Here is an 8,375-nt window from a genome sequence, read left to right as displayed (position 1 = left end):
CCCAAATGTACAAAATACAGCTGTAAAAGCAAGGAACAATTATTGCCATGCAAGAGTTTAAACTAAAAGCCACATAGAAATGCAATTTAAATTGGCAAACTCAAATTTATGTAACACTTGAGATAAAAATGTCAGAAGTAAGGCCTACCAACCCAATGCTTAATGAGGATTTAGAAAAGGAAATACATTCCCTTTACTGGTATAAATCAGATCTTGAAATCTATGGGAACAAGTTATCTGTCTCTGTCCTCTGTATCAAGAAATTAGCTCTTTTACAATTGTTTTTGTATGAAGTCTCTCAGTTAAATCAGAAGCAGGATGATTTTTATATGCCTATTTGAAAATGCACTTCATTGTGAGTTCCTCCAAGTTAGTATTGACCAATAATTTCTTTACTGTTTCTTTTAACTCTTCATCCTACGTGGTTTCTTCATTTTTTTTTTAATATTAAAGTCTCATGATCTGAACTATGCTCAGATTCACTTTCTTTTCTGGAGCTCTTTGGATTCTTCTTAGTAGTGCTACTATCTGCCTTCTTAACATTTGCACTTTTTACATACTTTTTACTTTTAGAAGTAGCTTTCTGTTTAGTTTTTCTTTCTGTTTTAGACATCTTTTGGGGGCCTCCTCTTCACTTTCTTTATCTTCATTACCTGAGGATTCCTCCTCGTTTTTCTTTATGTCTTCAGCTCTACTAGATTCATCTGACAGAATGTCAAGGCATTAGGTTTGTTTCACTTTCCTTGACATTCCAGAACTGTTAACTGTCCCATTCCTTTTTACTGCCTTTGCTAGTTTTTGTTTGTTTTGTTTTCATGTTTATTTTTTGCTTTAGATTTTGGCAATAGTTCTGTAGAAGGTTTTGGATGCATTGAGAAATTCAAGATCCTCTTCCCTAGTTCATTATTTACACCTGATCTCTCAGAATCAAGAACCTTGCAGATGTTCTTTAACAAGGCATTTCTTTTTTTTTTTATTGGTTGTTCAAAACCTTACAAGGCTCTTGACATATCATATTTCAGACATTAGTTTCAAGTGAGTTATGAACTCCCATTTTTACCCCAAATACAGATTGCAGAATCACATCAGTTACACATTCACCTTTTTACATAATGCCCTATTAGTAACTGTTGTATTCTGCTACCTTTCCTATCCTCTACTATCCCCCCTCCCCTCCCCTCCCATCTTCTCTCTCTATCCCATCTACTGTAATTCATTTCTCTCCTTGTTTTTTCTTCCAGTTCCCCTCACAACCTCTTATATGTAGTTTTTTTTAACAATGAGGGTCTCTTTCCATTTCCATGCAATTCCCCCTTTCTCTCTCTTTCCCTCCCATCTCGTGTCTCTGTTTAATATCAATCTTTTCTTCCTGCTCTTTCTCCCTGCTCTATTCTTAGTTGCTCTCATTATATCAAAGAAGACATTTGGTATTTGTTTTTTAGGGATTGGCTGGCTTCACTAAGCATAATCTGCTCTAGTGCCATCCATTTCCCTGCAAATTCCATGAATTTGTCATTTTTTAGAGCTGCGTAATACTCCATGGTGTATAACTGCCACATTTTTTAATCCATTCATCCATTGAAGGGCATCTGGGTTGGTTCCACAGTCTAGCTATTGTGAATTGTGCTGCTATGAACATCAATGTGGCAGTATCCCTGTAGTACTCTCTCTTAAGGTCTTCAGGGAATAGACCAAGAAGGGCAATAACTGGGTCAAATGGTGGTTCCATTCCCAGCTTTCCCAGGAATCTCCATACTGCTTTCCAAATTGGCTGAACCAATTTGCAGTCCCACCAGCAATGTACAAGAGTACCCTTTTCCCCACATCCTCGCCAGCACTTGTTATTGTTTGACTTCCTGATGGCTGCCAATCTTACTGGAGTGAGATGGTATCTTAGGGTAGTTTTGATTTGCATTTCTCTGACTGCTAGAGATGGTGAGCATTTTTTCATGTATTTGTTGATTGATTGTATGTCCTCCTCTGAGAAGTGTCTGTTCAGGTCCTTGGCCCATTTGTTGATTGGGGTATTTGTTGTCTTATTGTTTAATTTTTTGAGTTCTTTGTATACTCTGGATATTAAGGCTCTGTCTGAAGTGTGAGGAGTAAAAATTTGTTCCCATGATGTAGGCTCCCGATTTACTTCTCTTATTGTTTCTCTTGCTGTGAAAAAACTTTTTAGTTTAAGTTAAGTCCCATTTGTTGATTCTTGCTGTTAACTCTTGTGCTATAGGCGTCCTGTTAAGGAATTTGGAGCCTGATCCCACAATATGTAGATCGTAGCCAACTTTTTCTTCTATCATAAGCAGAGTCTCTGATTTGATATCTAGGATAACAAGGCATTTCTAAATTTTTTTCAACATTTCTTCCTCCCTCCCCTTTTTTTGTAATACTGGATATTCCCTTTTTCAAATGTACTTTCAGATGTACTTTTCCCACTGAATTGACCCACTCTTCTTTAATGAGGAGGACACTGTGGCTGGTCTGTTGCAAAGCAGTTTTATAGATTTCTAAGTTAATCTGTTTTTGTTGTTGTTGTTACTCAGAAAGAAATGTATCCTTTCAATTTCACAAGTTTTCTGACCCCTTCCTTGTGCAATTGCAAATGGCTCGCTTTTTAAGGAAGACACTTGCATTGTCAACCTTCCACTTTTTTCTTTTCCCTCTTGCCTTCCACAGTGAGACTCCTTTTTGTTCTCCTTGGCTTCCTCCTCTTTGTCTTCTCAGTCCTCTTCATTGCTCTCCTCTATGCAGCGAGGCATTTCAGTCTCCTTAGATGTGGGTTGGGGTGGAGGCTCCCTCTCCCTCCACAGCAGAGGCCAAGGAGGACAACCTGGACTGCTGGTGGCAGAGGACCTGGCACTGGGGAGCAAGAGGAGGCTGCCGGCCAGGGCCTGTGTATGGTGTGATGCTCACACCGTGCGCTCTGCTCCACCTGAAAATTATTTTCTTTTATCTAAGTCTGCTTTTTCAAATTAGTTTCATATCTCCTTTCCTCCAATCACTACATTTCTAACTTTTCCTAATTATGTTTAAATTTTCATTTTGTAAATTTTATCATTTTAAAATATTAGATTAAAAATTTTATCTGTCCATGGGCACATCCTTCTGGTGTTCCTTCATTAACTGTAGGGATGTCTCCGAACTCCTTATTCTCTTATTTCTTATGGTAATTTAATGTGGCATTTATCTATTGATGTAATTTGGATCTGGAAATGTCCCCCAAAGGCCCATGTATAAAAGACTTGGTCCCCAGCCCATGGTGCTATTGGGAGGTTGTAGAACTTTAAGAGGTAGGGTCTAGGGGAGGTATTTAGGCCATTGGGGTCATGCTATTGAAGAGCATAGTGGAACTCCAGTCCTTCCTATTTTTTACTCCCTGGCCATAAAGTGAGCAGTTTGCCATGTGCTACCATGATGTGTTGACTGGTCCAATAGCAATGATGCTGATTGATCATGGACTGGAATCTTAGAAACAAAGCCAAAATAAAACTTTTTCTCTTTATAAGTTTATTTTCTCAAGTATTTGTTATAGCAACAGAAAGCTAACACCTCTGTATTCCTAGTCTCTTGCTAGGAATTCCTAGTGAAAGAATTTTTATCCACTTTTGGGATGGAGATGCAGACCAGAGTAGTTGCTCTCACAACTTTTAATCAAGTTCTTCTTGTTCCTTTGCTTCTATTATCTTTGTCTTGCTCAATTTGGATTCTTCTCCTACCATTATCTCCCAGTAAGGAACTTCATGGTTAAAGAGATATTTGATTTTTTGGTTTCAAGAGTTCACAAGACCAAACTTACTCCAAAATCTTCAGATCTTTAGCTCTTGTTTTACTGCTGTTTGTAACAAATCATCACAAACTTAGTGGCTTACATAACATTAACATATTAACTCACATTCAGTAAGCCAGAAATCTGAGATTGGTCTCACTTGGCTAAAACCAAGTATAGTTGGCAAGGCTGTATTTCCTTTTGGAAGTTCTAGGGCAGAATTCACATGTCTAAATTGGACCCACATACCCTTAAATAGCAAAGTCCCTTTTGCAATATAATATAACATATTTGCAAATTTTGATGACTAGGACATGGATATCTTTGGGGTCATTAGTCTGCTCATATGTAAGCCCCTTGAATTTACTCATGAATCAGAGTCTGCACAAACCTCTCTCATCCTGGGCTGCTGTCTCAGGTAAATATACTAAAATTTTCAATGTGTACCTTTTAGTGACGTGAGGTTCTACTCTCCTCTGGCTCATCAGATGCACCTATGTTGATTCTCTGCTTCCACATAGATGATAATGCCTCCTGGATTTTTTAGCTATAAAGGCAGATTTTATCCTCACCTGCTTGTATTTTGGTGGCTTGTTGGATTATGTATAATTAAATAGATGTTGCCCATGATTTTAAATTTTTCTATTCTATAGCTTTGTCTCATTTTAGAGTGAGGAGAGATTTGGAGATATTTAAATGATGATGTCACCATTGCCACCTTCCCTCAATACTTCACATCTCTTGAATTCATGTCCTTTCAATTGTGCCTTCACTACCTGGCACATAACAATTGCTCAATAGATACTTGCTAAATCATATTAATCATCACTGGTATATTTATAAATGCTAGGCAAAGTGATCTTTGTTTACCAAATGATTTTGTCTATTTAGTTACTAAGGGATTAAACCAAAAGTACAGTAATAAAATTACTGAAATGCATAGATAAATTTGCAACCAATTATATATGTGCATATATATCTGATAATACTAAAGCAAAGTAAATGTTTTAAGTTATTGGTTGACATTATTTTCAAAATTTATGGAATTATATTGCTCAAGAACAGATGCAGCTTGAAATAGGGGTGTGTTGGAGAGAGATATAGAAAAAGCTCAGGTTGTCAGAAAAGGCAGAAGGACAGAAATGTATCATCCCCACTTAATAAAAAAAAGTTCATGTTCTAGACAAATTAAATACTTATCTGGTTGTCTTGAGAGAGGAAGAGTGAAATTTAAGGGAGGAAAACAATAAATCAAAGGACAAATATATTTTTTCTTAGGGCAAATATCTTGGTATTGAAAGTTCTGTTGTATGACTGAGGCTGTCGCTCAGTGGCAGAGCACTTTCCTAGCATGTATGGGGCACTGGGTTCGATCCTTAGCACCACATAAAAATGAAACAAAATGAAGACATGTTGTCCATCTACAACTACAAAAAAAACTTTAAAATTTTCTGTTGTTAAAAATTTTGCCTTTTTCATCTACATTCACATGCCAAATAATGACATTTTGGTCAATATCAGATATGTGACAGTGGAACCATAAGATTATAAGGGAGCTGGAAAATTCCTGTCACCCAGTGATGTTGTAGCCATCATTATGTGATAGAGCATTGCTAATGTGTTTGTGGTGAGGCCGGTATAAATAAGCCTATTGTACTGCCAGTCATATAAAAGCATAATATATACAATTATGTAAGGTACATAATACTTGTTCATGATAATGAACCCCTGTGTTACTGGATTATGACTTCATCCAGATCCATATTAAGCAATTGGCCTATACCATCTAGTTTTGTATGAATAAACTCTATGAAGTTCATATGACAATGAGATCAACTAAAGGCACATTTCTCAGCATGCATCCCTCTCATTAAGCAGCTCACGACTGTGTTATACTTACCTGTGTGAATCAGACTTTTACTTAAACCAGGTGACAAAACAAAGTACGAAAAGTAAGTCCAGAGACACTACTCAGTCTTTAAAAAAGAAGAAAATTCTATTATCTATGATAACACAGATGAGCCTAGAAGAAATTATGCTAAGTGAAATTAAGGTACAGAAAGACAAATAGTATATAATTACATTTACGTGTATAATCTTAAAAAGTCAAACTTGTAGAGAGTAGAATAGTGGTTACCAGAAACTGGGACGGGGTAGAGAATGGGAAGAAGTCAAAATGTTCAAAATTCCAGTTAGGAGGAAAAGTTTCCAAAATTTATTGAACAGTAAGATGACCATACGCTAATAGTAATGTACATTTCAAAATTACTAAAAGAATAGATTTTAAATGTCTTCACCACAAAAAATGAGAAGTACTTCAAGTAGTAGATATAATAATTAGCTTGACTTAATCATCCCACAATGTTAACATATATCAAAACACATATTGTACTCCCCAAAGTATAAGCAATTATTATTTATCAACTTAAAAATGTTTTAAGTAAGTGCAGACTTCTGCTTTTAGGAAAATGGAATAGATGTACTTTTCCCTATTCTCTCTGCTAAGTGCAAATAAAACCCCTGGACACTATATATAAATAAAATGATCACAAGAAGACTCTAAATGGTGGAGAGAAGAAGATGACCTTGGAATCAGCAGGGACCTTGGAATCAGGAGAATGAGTGCCCACTGTTTTGTTTTGCCCCTTCTATTCCAGACCTGGAGCTGAAGAAGCCAGAACCTGGAAATGCCAACAGGTGCAGACCAAAAATAGTCCCAACAAAAGGGGCTCTTCCTGGCCAGAGACCTGGAAAGAGGCAGCTCAGAAGGATAGAAAACTTTCACTACACTCCAGCCAAAACCCACCACCCACACAAAACGTTGGTGTCATTCCATACCCTCAGCAGCACAAGGAGAGTAAGGAACTTAGACATCCACTCTTGCAACTGTAATGAGGTGTCTAAAACCTCTGCCATAGTGACATCACTGAAAGCCAAGTAGAGAGACGACACTTTCATCTCCAGCAGCTGGAACAAGCCCTGTCCCCCACTACTGTCATTGAGATCATGTTGGGAGTCTGAACTTCCACGGCCACCCAGCAGTAACATGCCTTTCTGCCTCCTCTCCATTAGGAGACTGTCAGAAGAGGCCTAGAGGAGAGTCAGGATCTTCACTGTCACTAGTGGTAATGAAGCAACCCCACTGTCAGCAAAGACTGCATCAGAAATGGGAACTTCCTGTGCAGAGGTCATGTGGGTTACCTTCCCTCGGGTGTCAATGGAGACTCAGCAGGGAACCTGGACTTCTATCTCAACCTGGTAGTAATGAGGCAGTGTTTCTCTCCCACTGATAGAGTGGTGTCAGAAAAGCCAGCAAAAACAGAAAATTTAAACATCAGCCAGACTACAACACAGAAACATCCAGATTTCAATTGAAAATTACTGGTTGTACTCAAAACCAAGAAGATCTGAAAGTTCATTGGGAAAAAGGCAAAAACAATAGATACCAACATCAAAATGACAGAGATGTTAGAATTACCTGACAAAAGTTATAAAGCCACCATGGTAAAAATGTTTCAGCTATGGTTATCCACCAGGAAGCATGAATCATTGTTAATTATTTTTTAGAAGTAATGATCTTACCTGAAAGTGCTTCAAATGTACAACTGATATGCAATTATTATTTTTTTTTTAAAAAACAGACTTCATATTTAAACTTATTGTCTATTTATTAGCTAAGAAACTAATTTCTGCAGGTTTTAATCAGACATACTAGCTTTATTCTCCAAAAAAAATTTTAGGTATATGCAAAATCTATATCATTTGTGTAACTAATGTTTTTATAATGGAAGCCTGTCACTAAATTTGCTCTATTGACATTAAAAGACAATTCCCCAAAGTTCCATGTATCATGAAAGTTTGTAAAAGAAGCAAAATAGAGCAAAATGCTTTTTAAATGTGTCAACAAGAAATTACAAATATGCCTGAGACAAATTTAAAAATGTAAAGCCTCTACAAAGAAATACAAAGTCTTAGCAAAGAAGCAGAAGATGTATAAAAACCAAGTGCAAATTTTAGAACTGAAAAATATAGTAACTAAAATTAAAAAAAAACACACACACACTTGGTAGATGAATTCGACAGCAAGATGGGGAGGGAGGTAGACAGAGAAGACAATTAGTGAATAGAAATAACTCAGTCAGAACAACAAAGAGAAAATGGGCTGAAGAATAAAAAGAACAGACCAGAGGGATGTGTTAGATGATAACCAAAGAGCTAACATTCATGTCACCAGAGTCTTGGGGAATAGGAGAAAGAGAGTGGGCCTGGAAAAGTACTTGAGAAAATGCTGATTAAAAATTTCCCAATTTTGAAGAAACATAAATCTGCAGACTCAAGAAGCAGAGAAAAACCCCAAACAGGATTAACCCAAAGGAATCAATTCCAAGGCAAATCATAATTAATTTTAAAAACTAAAGAAAAAGAAAATATATTGAATGCAGTGAAATGTGAGAGGATACATTGCCTATTGTGTTGAAATAATTCAACTTATGGCACATTTCTTACCAGAAACTGTGGAGTCCATTAAAGAATTGGCACAATACCTTTCAAACTCTGGAGGACAAGATCATCAACCCAGAGTCTTTTCCTCAATGAAAATACATTTTCA

The 8,375-nt window shown here is 36.8% G+C and overlaps 1 pseudogene; it reads right to left on the bottom strand.

Annotated features, from left to right (window-relative positions):
• Positions 1-255: 255 nt before the first annotated feature.
• On the bottom strand, positions 256-6,835 carry LOC113185323 (protein DEK-like; annotated as a pseudogene).
• Between the last annotated feature and the right edge of the window lie 1,540 nt (positions 6,836-8,375).

This window comes from Urocitellus parryii, chromosome 4 (assembly GCF_045843805.1).
Source record: "Urocitellus parryii isolate mUroPar1 chromosome 4, mUroPar1.hap1, whole genome shotgun sequence".
In the NCBI taxonomy this organism is placed as follows: Eukaryota; Metazoa; Chordata; class Mammalia; order Rodentia; family Sciuridae; genus Urocitellus; species Urocitellus parryii.
Note: the sequence above shows the minus strand (reverse complement) of the source record. Positions and strands in the feature narration are given on the sequence as shown.